Source organism: Arvicanthis niloticus, chromosome 23 (assembly GCF_011762505.2).
Source record: "Arvicanthis niloticus isolate mArvNil1 chromosome 23, mArvNil1.pat.X, whole genome shotgun sequence".
Taxonomy (NCBI): domain Eukaryota; kingdom Metazoa; phylum Chordata; class Mammalia; order Rodentia; family Muridae; genus Arvicanthis; species Arvicanthis niloticus.
In genome coordinates this window covers 8,641,503-8,656,815 of record NC_133430.1, presented here as the reverse complement: position 1 = coordinate 8,656,815, position 15,313 = coordinate 8,641,503, and positions in this window count along the sequence as shown.

The window sequence follows — 15,313 nt, the reverse complement described above, 5'->3', positions numbered from 1 at the left end:
ACCATTCATTGGCTTGGTTCTCCATTCATAGAAACATTTTTACCCATCATCAAAAGTGAGTACTTTGGTCCTTTGAAAAGTCTGAGAAGGGCCACGTTCTTCCTTCTAAGCCATCCCAGATGTAGCAAGCACAGATTTTGAGCCTCTTCCTTTGACTTGGTGTCTTCTCTCTGTATCAAGGCCATTCACCCAGGGTTGTACTGCTTCCTTTCTTAGCCTGACACAAGGATCAGAAGATACAGAGAAGAGCCAGATGACAGTATGTGGTCCTAGGGCCATGTCCTGTGACAATGTTCTCCCTGTATGCTGCCAGAGTTGGGCACACAGTAGGTGCTTTATGGATGCTTGTAGAAAATAGAGGAACATGTGGACATAGAGGCCTATTGGGCAATGGTCCCTTCTTGACCCTCTGTTATAAGTGGGAGGGTTTCCCAAGGGGCCATCTCTCGTCGGGTCTAGTTGTAAATCATATTCATCCCTCTGTTTTTCTTGAGCTGTCACTGTGACCCTATGACAGCTTACGGGGTCTAAAGAGTTGCCACCTCTCCTGAGGGTCCTGTTCTTTCACAATGCATGCACTGTACTTTAAAACCAGAAGGAAGTTTCTTGCTAAGACTTCAACATGCCCTGTGGCCCCGAGGGTGACGGACAGGGGCTGGTGACGTACAGGGCAGTCACAGGACTCACCTTACAGAGGTGCCTTGAGTGTCACAGTGTGGCCATCTCTGTCCATCACCTGTGTAGATATGGTGGCCCTGTCAGGTCAGGGCCACCATATTTGTGGAGAGTATGGCCTCCAGACACAGCCAGTGCTATGGGAAGTAGCTCCTAGGGGGTGGGTCTAGGGGTGTGACTTCAGCTACAGACCCTCTAGAATTCAACTCATGACTGAGGGGGACCACTGGTGAGAGAGGCTCAGAGACACTTTTTTTTACTGAGGCAAACAGAAAACCTTGCCTCACCTCAGCTGTAATAAGCTAATTTTCTCTTCTAAATGGGTGTAATCAAATTCAGCCCTACAGCCTCATTTCCAGGCAACTTTATTCATTGTTATTTTTATTCCAAGAATTCCTTGGCATTTTCTGAGAGCCACTGAAGGGTTTAATAGCTGCCTAAGTAACGATGTGCCCTCTTTGGAGAAAACAGAGAAGAAAAGAGTCATGGCTGGGGGTAAGGTTGGGAGGACACCCGAGGTCACAGCCCAGGCGTGGGAATTAGGCCAAAGTGGCAAGACCAAGGGGCTCTCGCTGCCTGGTTTGGTGGGTGAGACAGGGCTGTGACAGAGTGTGAGTGGGTGCTAGCTCTAAAGGGGCTGAGGAGTCTGGGCAGTGGGGCCTCTGGGTGGGGTCAAACTCAGGCAGGGCAGCAATACCCACAATTCAGAGGGCATGCCTCAGGGCCTCCCATCCGCTGTGATGGTAAGGCTCCAGGGAACTGGGGTGGGTGGAGGAGTTGGCGTCTGTTGCTGTATCCCGTACAACTTAGATTCTTGCTGTTCTAGCTCCCAGGAAGGAGCTACTGGCTGTCATCACACCTTATCTGTGGACAGCTGGGCACCTATGGGTGATTGCTGGACCCAGAGGTGGTCAGCATCTCTCCTTTGTCCTCTGTACCCAGGATGGAACCCTGAGGTGGCTGCAGAGGACCAGAGATGAGCTGATGAGATTCAGGTGCAGATTCAGGGGCCATTAAGAACTCCTGGGCTGTATTTGAAGGACTGAGAAGTACCCCCAGACAGAAGAAGCAGAGGCAGGACATAGCAGGCTAGGATGAGGACAGGTCAGACATGCAGGTGGCATATGGGTAGCTGGAATGGGAATAAGCATTGGAAGATTTTAGGTGGAAATTTTGAGGGGCTGAGTAGCCTGAGGAGGTTCAAGATGCTGGAGGCAAGAGAGATTAGGGCAAGCGGTTAGGATGGGGCTGCTCACCAAGCATGAGCTGTGTGTCCCCTAATATCCATCCCCTTAATACCTAAGTCAACTTGAGGGCTATTTTTAGTCCTGGACCTCTCAGCTCTCCCACATATGGCCCACCACCCTCCTTGGCTGGGTAGGACCCCAGAGCCCAAAGGGAGGGCTGGCGGTGTGTTTCTCATTGTACCCTTTAAATCATTAAGCGGTTCTTTTGTAAGAGTCATTTGACGTTCAGGAAGTCTTTTGATGCCTTTCAAAGGCGTTTTAATAAGTGTTTCTAATCCTCTTCTCTTCAAAAACAGGAAGTCACTGCACGCTGACCAACCGTAAACACCAGAAGGTCCAAGTTAGGCCGGCAAAGGGGAAGACCCAGGCACCCGGTGTTTGCTGAGCCCACCCTACATGGCCAGGGCCACTGCACCAGGGAGACCTCGGTCTGGGGAACAGTCTCAGCCTCTGAGCTAAGACCACAGTGACACCTGGGCAGGCACTCACCAAGGAGCAAGCCTCTACGCAAAGCCACACTGTCCTGATCATCATTTGCTCCTCAGCCTGCTGTCCCCACCTACTGCCCAAACCCTGAGTCATCTGAGCAAGGAACCCCAGCTAGGGTCCTCCTTCCCCTGTGCTCTGCAGTCTTCTGTCTACACCTACATGTTGCCTCTGTGTCCCAGAATCCCCTCTTTCAACCTTGCTACATTGTAGGTTCCTAATTATCCCTCAAAGTTCTTCCTCCACGATGGTGTCCCTGGTCCCTAGGTCCCTAGGTCCCTTTTCCCTTTCAGCCCTGGGTCTTCTCAAGGAAAACAGCCTTCCCAACCTAGCCAGACCTGCCTTACCTGCCCTGGTCTTACCTGCACCTCCTGACTCCAGTGTGCTGTGGGTGGGGCTATTGACTGTCTAGGAATACTGGCAGGAAGTAATTACATCTAGAGAACTCAGCCTCCACCCCATCAGCAACACAGAGAGAGAGAGAGAGAGAGAGAGAGAGAGAGAGAGAGAGAGAGAGACAGACAGAGAGAAACAGAGACAGAGAGAGACAGAGACAGAGAGAGACAGAGATACAGAGAGAGAAACAAACTCACAAACACAGACATACAGAAAGAGCGACACATACAGACACACAATTACACACAAACAGACACATAGACACACACATGGACACAGACACATGCAGACACACACAATTACACACAGAGAGACACTCACAGAGAGACACACACATACACACACGATCCAGCAAGCCTCATGGAAGAACAGGAAGCATAGCCTTTGTCCCTGTTCAGTATCCTGATGCAAACTGGGTACAGAGGCCACCAGAGCAGCAGGGAGAAAAGCAGAGGCTGACAGGAGGTTGCAGCTGGGCTAGAGAAGGTGTCTCTGCCTGGAACTATGCCAACATGCCTCACGCCACCAGAAACTTGGTGGGCACACAAGCCAGTAAGGAGCTGGATCTAAGACCTGCAATTTCTTTCCAACCCCGTGCCCTGCCAGCTGGGGTGCTTAGCCTGCACAGGAGCTAGTGGATGCACCGGGTTGGGGCGGGGATGTGTTGCCCCCAGGGGACTCTTAACCCCTGGGCCAACCCACCCAAATAAGAACAGGTTCTGTACAGAACAGTCCCACCTGCTACATGTGAGGTTAGTTTGAACTGTCAACTTGAGATCTAGAATCACTTAGAAGTGTTTCAGCAGGATTGGTTAGATCAGAATTAGCATTTAAGCATGTCTTGGGGAGCTGCCTTGACTATATTAATTCATACAGGAAGACTAGGCCTAAGAGAGGGTGGTGACATTCCCTAGGTTTGTATCCTGCACTGGGTGAGAGTGGAGAAAGCAAGCTGAGAATAGCACGAATCCATACATTCTCTGCCTGCCTCAAATTCCTGCAGCCTGGACTTTCCTGCTGGACAGACTATGACCCGGAACTGTGGGTTGAAGATTCTTTTATCAGGACATTTTACCATAGCATCAAGAAATGAAACTAAGACCAAAATCGGTACCAAGAAAGGCAGCCCCTCCTGCAATAAACCTGACCATGTGTTTTTTATACCTTTGAACCGTTCGGCACGAGGAATGCAGAAGCATCTGTCACATTGAGATAGAAGAGCCCTTGACTGCTGTACACAAATACTAATGGGTTGTCCTAATGGGGGATGGCAAGACAGTGCTGCTGAGACAAACAGGCCGCTTGTAAAGCTTCAGAGGGGACAAGAACTCTGAGAGGAAATAGGACTAGGGGGCTATCTTGTGAGAGTCTGGCCAGGAATCTGCTTTCATTTTGTCCATTTCCCTGAGAACCTAGTGAAGTTGAATTTAAAGACGATAGACTCATTTGTTTTGTAGGATTGGAGTCAAGCTGGTGTTGAAGAAGCAGTTGTGAGGGAGACTAGCACCAACCACCATAGCCCCCGCTGTGCATTAGGGCAACAGGAAGGTGTTTAGTCAGGGTCAGCACACAACTGGTACAGCGGTGGTAGGCTAATCTCTAACTGGGCAGCAACAGAACCTGGCAATGTTCCAAATGTCCACAGGGTACTGGTTTTAAACCAAAGATGCAAGACTGAGGGGCTCATGGGGGAGCTGTCAAGCACCAGGTAGCAGATCCACCGTCCGTGGGGAGGCCCAGAGAGGCATGCATCTGTGAAAGTAAAGCCTCAATCCCAATGGAGACACCAGAATAGTGAGATGCAAAAATATGGGACATTTTGTCCAAGAGAGATATAGATATGGTGTGTAAGCCAGCCTAGAGGAAAAATCTGTGTGTGCTGAGGTGGCAGACCTGATGGGGGTGGAGGTACTCAAGCTTTTTGGAACCCAGATAATTACATTACGAGCCCTTGATGCTGGACACGGAGCTTTCAGGAATCTGATGGGCTGTTCCCGGCCGGATTCTGGTTTTTGCTTTTGGTGTGATAGCTCTTTGTTGTGTTGTTCTTCCATTTGGAATAAGAACACGTATGGCCATTATATGTTGACAGCCTGCAATTTATTTATTTTATTTTATTTTATAGATTTATTTTATGACATAGTTAATAAGACTTTGAATGTTTTTAAAGCATTAGAACTTTTTAAAGATTCTGTTTGTGGTGTGTGTTGTGTGTGTGTTTTGCCCATGGAGGCCAAAAGAAGGCTTCAGGTTCCTTGGAGGTAGAGTTCTAGTCAATTGTCAGCTCTGGTGGATGCGGGGGTCAAACCCAGGTCCTCTGAAAGGAAGCATCAAGTGCTTTTCACTGATGAGCCAAGACTTTTTAAAGATCATAGGAACTCTAAGTTTGGATTTTGTTTTACAATATGAGAGAAAACACGAGACTGTTGGGAATAAAGGCTGAATATTTTATGGTATAAAGTGGTGTGTCTGTGAGTCAAGTTGACAAAGAATGGAATTGTGATGGTTGGTTTTGTCAACTTGGACACAAACCCAGAAATTGACCAAGAAGAGAAATCTCACAAGGGTTATCTAGACCTTGTTAGCCTGAAGACTTGCCTACATTAATTCATATGGGAGACCCAGTGTGGAATGGGAGGCACCATCCCCTAGGTTTGGATCCTGGACTGTGTAAAAAACAGAGACGCCAAGCTGAACGCAGAGCACATATTGCATCTATGTGTTTCTCTGATCTTGACTCCAGGTATGAACAGTTGCTTTAAGTTCCTGCTCATGACTCCCCACCATGATGGATCATAGCTTGAAAACTGTACATAAAGTAAATCTGTGATGCCCTAAAATTGTTTTAGCAGGTGGTTTTATCATAGCAACAGGAACTGATTTTAAAAAAAAGTGTCCTGCTAGGACCTGTTACAGGGAAAGGGGTCACAGACCTAAAATAAGAAGGAGGACGAGGAGGGGGGAAGAGAAAGAGGAGAAGGAGGAGGAGGAAGAAAAGGAGAAAGAAGAAGAGGAAGAGGAGGAGAAAAGGGGGGAGGGGGGGGGGAGGGAGGGGGGAGGGGGAGGGGGAGGGGGAGGAGGAGGGAGAAAAGGAGAGAGAAGGAGAAGGAGAAGGAGAAGGAGAAGGAGAAGGAGAAGGAGAAGAAGAAAATTAAAAGATGTTGTGCTGTAGTTGTGGCCGCTAAGGGATCCAGAGATGTGCAGAGGAGTAAGGCTCTGAGAGATATCCTTGCATATCTGAGAGATATCCTTGCATATCTGAGAGATATCCTTGCATATCTGAGAGATATCCTTGCATATCTGAGAGATATCCTTGCATACAAGATACCTTGGGCTAATTGCCAGGTGGTCTCAGCCCCAGAGGAGTCCTGGGGGAAGAAGAGTCCTGCCCTGGAGACCCAGGTAGTCCCCTAACATAACTGAGACCCCACTGAAGTCTGGGGAGGCCAGTTAAAGAGTCACTGGATTGGTGTTTCCAAGAGCTAAAGTTTGAGTGGTCCTATGGCCAAGGAACTAACCCACCTCAGCCTGGAAGGGGTCTTGTTGCTATAGACAGAGCCACTGTCTTTTTTTAGTGTTTAATGGGTGTAAATTTGTAAATTTGTGTTTAATGGGTGTAAATGTGCACCACAGACCCCAGGTGACAACACCTTACTCAGTCTGCCTGTCCCTTAGAAGTTTAGGCTACAGAAGGAGCTAGGCTAAAGTCCAGGGTGCATGCCCCTTTCCAAGTTGAACTAAACCCAGGTGAGTCTGCTGACTTCAAGGGAGGCTGGGAAAACACAAATTCTGGGGGCGGGGGGGTCACCCTGAGATGGGCAGAAAGAATTCTGAGTGCAGAAAATGTGGAGGGAGTGGCAGTTGCCTTCCCAGCTCTGTTACCAACAGTGATGTGAGGCAGCCTGTGCCTTGGCTCTGAAGGGTAGGTATGCAGCCTGCCAAGGGAGCAGTGGGCAGGAGGGTCCCTGAGCAACTGGTCCCTGCTTCCTGTGGAGGGAGCACCAGAGGAAAGCATGCTGATGTGGATCCAGAAAGAATGAACTCTTGACTCGTCCTTGTGGAGATCCTAAGTGAGACTGGCGGTAGGATACACCACAGGGGCAGTGCTGGGTGATGACAGGCTGGCAGAAAATGGGGTGGGGGCAGGACAGGCTTTTGTGGACTTGGGGATAGGAGACTTCATGCCTAGGGTTCCATCCTGCAGCCCAGAGCAAGAACACTATACAGGGAGGCCACTATGGAGTGAGTTCTGGTTAACATGTGGCTACCAGAAACTATCTCCAGTTTCTAAGGAAGATCCAGAGGCCAGATCTGAAGGAGGAACAGGGCCTGGTGGGAAAATGACACATTCCCCTTGAGGTCACCTTCTTAAAATTTGCCTGATGAACTTCTGGAAAGGCAGAGGAAGGGACCCTAGGAAGCCCCAGAAGAAGCTGAACCCAGCAATAAGACAGCACCTTGAGAGGGTAGTGTGGGATGGGGCAGAGGTAAGGTCTGCCTTTTGCTGACATGTGGACGGGCAGGCAGTGTGCAGGCTGGTGCTGGCTCCCAGTGACATCCCACACAGCAGACTATATGCCGGACTCTTACTTGACCAGAAAAGTCCTGTGGAAGAAGAAACAGGTACAGAAATCAAAAGAGGTGTGTGGGAGTCCAGTTAGGCCACCGGGCATCCTCCTCTGGGTGAGCAGAAGAGGAAACCAGCCCAAGAGTGTAGGGAGGAGGTAATCCTAAGTGACTGTGCCCTGTCAACCTGGGCACAGCTATGTCATGGAACACAATGCCCTAGCCCCATGGGAGTGGCAAAGCCCTCTCCAGGCAAGGCACAGAGGAATGGCAAAGCGGTCCTCAGGTCAGAGTGCAAACGTTGACAGTATGTGCAGAAAACATCCACCATAGCTTTCTCCTAAACCTTCCTTCTTGTATGCAATTACCCTACCTCCCTGCTGAACTGTGTAAACACACGGGGATGCCAGGATGTTGCAGCTTCCCCATCAGAGAGAGCCCAGCCCACCAGACCCCAGCCTTTCTGTGTCTGTCTGCTTGTATTGTCTTCATTCCCTCACCACTCAAGTGAGGCCAGTCCCTAGCCGTGTGCAGACCACAGCCCAAGGGCTGATCCATGGCCTCTCTGAGCAGCAGATCAACCAATCGGTTCCTTGGCACCTTGTAAAGACAAGGAGTCAGAGGCTGAGGGAACAGCCTGGTTGGTAAGGCACTGGGCCATGCAAGCATGAGAACCTGAATTTGGATACTCAGAATCCTTGTAAAACTGCAACACACACACACACCTGTAATCCCATTCCCAGGGAAGAAAAGAGAGGCCGATCCCTGGGCTTACTGGCCAGGCAGCCCAGCTGAATCAATGAAAGACCCTGACACCCCCCCACACACACACACACACAAAGTTAAATGATACCCAAGATTGTCCTCTGGCCAACATACTCACACACAAGAGCATGTGCGCACACACACACACACACACACACACACACACACACACACACACACACACACACACACACACGGGGCTGGGGGTGGGCGGAGCTCACCTCACTGGTATAGCCTTCGGGTCACACAGCAGGGCTGATCTGAAACAATACTAGGACTACTAACCTCAGGCCACCCACAGTCATCAAAGGACTTAATCCCCACACTGTAAAGCTACTCCATAGTCCAGGAGAACACAGCCCCAGGAGGAGGAAGAAGAGCCAGAGAGCCTTAGAAGCAACCCCTCACCCTTAAGGCTCAGCAACCAGGAAGCCAGAGGGCCTTAACCAACTCTGTCACTTCCTGATGCGCTCCTGTGCCCTGCCCCACCAGCTGTTCCCTAATCCTGGATGTCTTCCTCCATGCTGTGCCCACTGGGGGTCTTGGTCTGGCCACTGACCACCAGTTCCTGGAAAGGCCACCCTGGGAATTGCTGCCCTGCCAGCTGAAGTCCATGGTGCAGCTTGCAGTGAGACCAGTGGTTCAGGCCCCTCTGGGATCTCTCGCATTTCCAGGAAAATTGCAACACATTAGTAGAGAAACTGGTCATACCCTTTCCCATTGGCCTAGAAAGAGGTATGGGGGTGGGAGCACAGGCCTCCCCTTGCTGTGCCTGTAGCCAGGCCAGCCTTAATGTGGGGGGGGGGGGAGTAGGGGGGGGAGGCAGCCATTGTTAGATCACCTCTGAAGGGGACAACTACAGGACCACCAGGTGCTGGTACTCCTTAGCCATAAGCAGGGCCAGAGGCCACCGAACAAAGCTCCACCCAGCCACGGGAGTCTGCCGAAGGCCAGGAGCAGGCCAGCAACCCCACTGGCTGGGCATGGAGGTTTCCAGGCTGATGCTCGTTGCCTGAGGGATGTGTTCTCTCCTCTTGAGGGTGGGCTGAACCTTGTGACTCACTTCCCCAAAATCATGTCATGTCACTGCGTCAGAGCCTGAAAGACCATGGTTTCTGTCCCATGGGACTCTCCTGCTTTCTAGCTCTTGGGGCCTCCCTCAAGTGAGCTGTGGCACTAAGAAGCCATGTGGTCAAAAGCTAAGGACCCATCCCCCAAGCCCATGCCCTCGATTCTCCCATCCCCCTAACCCACCCTCAACATTCTCCACAGCCTTCACCATTACCATCAGGGAACCAAGCCCTAGGTCCAGCAGCCTCCAGGATACTAGGCCTACAGCTTCACTAAGCAAATTCAGGAGCTGGCCCTGTCCCAGGGTGGACCAGGGGTAGATAAAACCCTACATACCAGGAAGCCTGGGCTACACGTGAGCTCAGAGCCCTAGGGTACCCATATCCAGACACACACACACACACACACACACACACACACACACACACACACACCTGGGAGATGGCAGACACTTGGTGTCCCCCAATGGGGGTCGTTGAACTTTGTTACACACCAGGAGAGTTAGGAAAAGGTAGATGCAGCTCCATCCTACCAAGGCACTGGCAGGCTGCTATGTGACCCACCACCTTGAGCAGTGAGCCTTTAAGGGCTGAAAGGAGGTATAGGAGGAAGGATAAGATAGACAGAAGCAGTCCTCAGCATGACAGAGATGTACTGTTCATCTCCCCATCCAGCAAGACCCCAGTTCTCCCCCTCCAGAGTCTCTGCTTCCCTCCTCAGACCTAGTGAAATAATAGACTGAGTCTCTGACGTCCATGTTGTACATTCTTCTCAGCCTCCAGTCTCCAGAAGGAGAGTCCAACTCTCACATTTTCCACCAGCCCCAACTCTGGACCACAAACACCATTCCAGCCTTCAGGGCCCACAGCAGGTGCCTGACTAAAAATGGCTTAGGAGCAAAGGATGCTAATACCTCCAGGGCATCTCTGAGTGCGAGACAGACAGACCCTAGGCAGTGACTAAGATGGGATTCGAGTCCTGCTAGTCATTCCAGGCATCTCAGAGTCCCTCCTGCAGCCACTGAGGCCACAGGGGTCAAGGATCAAGCCAGGATGACTACAACCACCAGAACCAACAAGCCCCCCAGGTCATGCATGCAGGGCTGAAGCCCGGGGCTATTGCTTTAGACACCATGTCTCCAGGAGTCCATCTCCAGGAGGCTGTGAGGTGACTGTGGAGGGGGACAGCATGTGGCCTGGGCCACGGCTTAGATGAAGCAAAAATCCTCAGAGGCCAAGGCACATGACACCTGGAAACCTCAGCTCCTTATCAGGCAGCACAGAGCTTCCCAGAGGGAGCTGACAGATGATTTTAAAGGATGTCCAGCAAGAAAGAGAAATACTGTTTTAACATTTATTTATGGTCACATGTAATATATATATATATATATATATATATATATATATATATATATATAGCTAGCAACTCCATCCCACACTTCCAGATTCTGCCATGTAGGTCATAAGCATTTAAGCTTAAAAAAACAAGATGATTTTAAAACATTAAGTAAATGACAAGACTGCTAATTAGGCGTATCCAGTACAAAGTCAGGTCGCGAGGGTCTGCTGACCTGTGGTTCCCAGCCAAAGAATAAAACCTCCCCTTGTTCAAGTCACAGCTATTCTAGACCCTGTCGTGGCAGCCAATCCTGTACCGCCACTCATAGGAATAGCCCCGCAAAGAAGGAAGATGTACAAGACAGAGAACGCGGGGAGTGCAAAGGCCCTGGGGCAGGAATAGGATGCTGTGCTAAGTGCAAGGGGCACCTCAGAGCAGAGCAGCAAGGCTAAACCAGGCTGCATGTAGAGTCCAGAGAGCACTACCCTGGCTGGCTCCTCTCTGTATCCAGAGTCCAGAAACTTCCCAAAGGCAAGGTCCAAATAGAGTGTGTCGTTGGCCCCCACACTCACCTAACAGGAGAGACTTCAAGGATTCTGCTGAATCCCAGGGGGCCTCTGGGGCCCTTACCCTCCCATACACAGTTGATCATAGGATCCTACACAGCCCCAGCTGGGGTACTGGGCTCTCTTTCCTAGGAGGTGATGGATAAGGAGCTGTCACCTAGGTCAGGGTAGGTGTTAAGGGCAAAAAGGACCACACCCAATCCCACCAGTGCCCAGAAGGAGGAAGTTGCAGATCAGGCAGTACTCAGTGGGTAGGGAAGCAAAAGTACTTCCATTGTTTTCCCCCTCCTGCGCCACCAGAGCTCACTGGATGTTGGCCTTACTCAGTTGCCAAGGTCTCATGGCTGTAGACCTCAGACCAGTCAGCTGAGGGCAAACTCCTTACCTAGAAAGCCATGGTGAGGCTTTTCCTTCCCACTGCTAACCCAGAGCCACTGCCTGAAGACCCCAGCCATCGCAGCACTGACCTGACTTCTCCCACTAGCTCTGGAGACTCAGAAAGTCCTAGAACATTAGGAACATGGAGTCAACAGACATGCCCTGTTATGTATGAACAACATGAAATGCCCTGTCCACCCAGGGCCTCGGTACAGCCCAACAACTCCAGACCACAAAGAGCAGAAACTCAGCCATTAAGCTGAGCCCTTAACCTGGTTTATTCCCAAGGCCAGGTAACCCCAGGCCACCCCATGGGGCATGGCTCACAATGGTACCTCTTGTGTCCCTCACCAAGCTATGGGTCCTTCAAGGAAAGGTCCTTGGTCTAAGCAGAGCTCCTTGGAGTTTGGACTCCTGGAAAAACATGAACTGGGAGTGGGGTAAATCCAGGCAGTGAGAAAGTACAGCAGCAGCAACGAGGTGTGGATGGAGATCATGGCATGAGCACTGAGCAAAAGGTTGCTACACTGATAACTATAGCCAGAAGACACAACAGCCCAGGCTGTGATGGAGCGATGTCACCCGTCACATGATGAGCCCAGAAGACACTCAACTGTATCACTATTATAAGTGACACAAGCCAATCACAAAAGAACAAATGCAACAGGATGCCCTCTATAAGATAGTCCTGGGGGTGATTCCACGAGGGTCCCCAGGGGTTCATGTGTGGAAATGACAATGAGGGGACAGGAACTTAGTCCAGCATAGAGTATAATAGGCGGGGGGTGGGGGGTAAGACCAGAGCTAGCTAAGGCCATCAGGGGTCTCAAGGTTGAATCCTGGTGGCTTCATAAAAACAGAATGAACCTGGAAGGGCACACAGCTCTTTCCCTGTCCCACTCCGATTGCTGAGGGGAATGTGGCAGCCAGCAGCCTCTGTGAGATGTGGCACCTCAATCTCATACCTTGAGGACCAAAATAAGCCTCTTCCACGGGACTCCCTGGCCTGTGGTACCATGTTAGGAATAGACATGGGACTGTGCTGCTGGGACATGACATTCATAAACAGAAAGTGGAGGGTGAGGTCGCTGCAAGCTACTGAGGAGAAGGAGGAGCTGCAGCACAAGCCCTGATTTTTAGCCCTCTGAGCCCGGGAACATTCTAGAGCTGCCAGGCTTCACTCTCAGGCCTGGGTGGACACTCGTCACAGGCTATCTGAGAGTTACTTGGTGAGAACTGACTTGGCTTTACAGGAGATCCATCTCCCATTGCGCTAGGCTGTCCTGAGTCACACAGGAAAGAAGTCACATGTGATCCCAAAACAGAGAAGAGCTCATGTGCCTAGAAGGAACGCTGCCTCCCTGGTTCCTGGCCACACCTGGCCAGTGGCTCAGAGGCCAGGGCCCCGGGGGTGGGGCGTGGGGGTGGGGGAAGGGCAGGTGCGGCTACCATAACCTCCATGATCTGTCAAGGAAGATAGCCCTCAGAGCAGAGAGCTGAGTCTGCTAGGGCAGCCGACGGGCCTTGTCTGTCCAAAGCTAAGCTCAATGTAGGCCCCATGACTGCAACATGACAACCTGGGGAGGGTCTCCTCTATGTCTGCAGCCAGAGCTGACTGCTAATCTAAGCACTGAGTCCCCATGAAGACGGTCCTCTTCTGAGACGGGCGTTTTCATCTGGTCTCATTAAATCCAGCAGCTTCCTAAAGAAGTGTGGGGGTTCAGGGAAGGAAAGGTAGTGGTGGAAGGAGGGAGGAAGGGAGTCCCCCACAACTAAAGCTACCGCCACCTTGGGAATTCACATCCTAAGGAGACCAGCTTGAAGAGGTCTTTCTACTATGTGTCCGATCATCTGAGTCCAGCTCTGCCAGGAGAGCATCACCCACATGCCACACAATAACCCTTAAAGCCCCGAATCATTACTAACCTGCCCATGATCTCACAAGCATCCATCTCCCATCACCCTGGGCTGCTCTGAGTCACATGGCAGGGAGGTCACATGTGGTTCCAAAACAGAGGGGACACAGGAACTCATGTGCCTAAGAGGAACGATGCCTCTCCGCTCATCCCAGCAGTGGCCAGGGCAAGACTCCAAGCACAGGAGCACGGTACTGCAATCTCAGAGGAGAAGCCTCTAAGCAGTTGTGACCCTTCGGTGGTTCTGCAAACAGCTGACTGAGTTCCCCACCCAAATCTATTTTAATTAGTATACATTTTGTTACTGTGTCCAATGCCAAAATAACACAGGCTTAAACAAGCTACAAAGTACCAGCTCCTGCCCTGCCTCGTGTATCCTCTGAGGTTTAGCAATCTAGGCAGAAGTAATGTAACTTGTTTTCTGTAGCTAGTGATCTTCAACTACCAGCTTCCCTACGATAGACAGCAAAGCATAACAGCTCCTGCCACGTCGTCGTCTGCCATCCGACCGCCAACAAAGGGAGTAACGACAAAGCTCGCTTCCTCTCTTCCCTCACCGGGGCTCAGAGGGTTCATGATCACTTTTTCATACATCCTTGGCAAGGATTTGGGCAGATGGGCACATCACCTATTGCAAAGAAGGCTCAAGTTTGAGTCTTAAAAAGCACTCGGCCTGAATTTGAAGTTACTGTTACAATAGGAGGAGTGGACAGCAGTCATTGAACTGCTATCTCCAACACACCATCTCTAGAACTCAGGAAGTTGCTGACCCAAGGCCCTGAGGAGGAGACCTCTGCAGAGATTGAGGATGGAAGGAGACGAGATCTAGGGAGAAATTCGTGGTAGGGGTCCTGGGCTGCACTCTCTCTATAGAGCTCTGGAGGGTGAGCAGGCTTTGGTAGAGGCACCTGGACAGTTTCAGGAGAAGGTTCAGTGGCTAATGACCATGTGTAGGTCAATAAATAGCCTAGAAGGTCCCTGCTGAAGCTTTTGGGGAACCAGACACACAGGAAGCCAGCAGAGCAAAAGAGTGGAGCTGAAGTGTCCCCCAGAAGACAGAGATAATGAAGAAGGTAGAGCCCCCACTAAAGACAATTCCACAGTAGGGGTAATGCCCTCAACATAGAGCAACTTTTGTTACAACACACAGATCTTAGGAAACAAAAAACAGAGGAGAGGAGGAAATGTGTCCAGCCCAGTGCACATATCAGAGCCCAGAACAAGAGTCTAGGAGGGTCATGAAGAAGCCAGGGAGGGCTTCCTGAGGGAGGCTGCAAAGTGCTGCTGGGTGGAGCCAGGGAGGGACTAGAGAGGCCAGCTAAAGCCAGGCCACACACGGGATGGACAGTTCCTACCAACCAAAGTATACACAGAAAGGAGTCACCTCATGTCCCACCACAGCCTCCCCATGACCTTAAGGGGTGGGTATTCTTGCCCCAAAATGAGACAGAAGAACCAAGTCCCAAGAGAATGAGCCACTTCTCTGAGCCACACAGCAAGGATTTGGGGCCCAGAATAGCAAAGACTCTGTTTGGAGCTTTCCTGAGGCTTAGAGAGTCCTCCAGGACCTGGCTGACACTGGCATCCTGAAGGCAGGTGAAGAAGACAACCAAGGACGTGCACTCCAAGCATCCCCCAAGAGGCAGGGGTAGCACCGTTCTACTGGACAGAAGAAACCTGGGTCCAGAGGTGAAGCCAGGCCACAGTGTCTATCAGTGGGCGGCAGGACTTGAATCCAAGCCTCCAGACTCCACCGGCTCTCCCTGGTTCTCTTTGAGCCCCGCCCCCTGCTGTTTTCCTGGCTCTTGCTCAGGGGAGAGAACGCACTCCGAGACTCTGGTTCCCTGGGAGAAATCCATTTTCAGAATCTGGAGGTGTAGACATGTGTTCTTTTTGCCTCTCCAAAGAG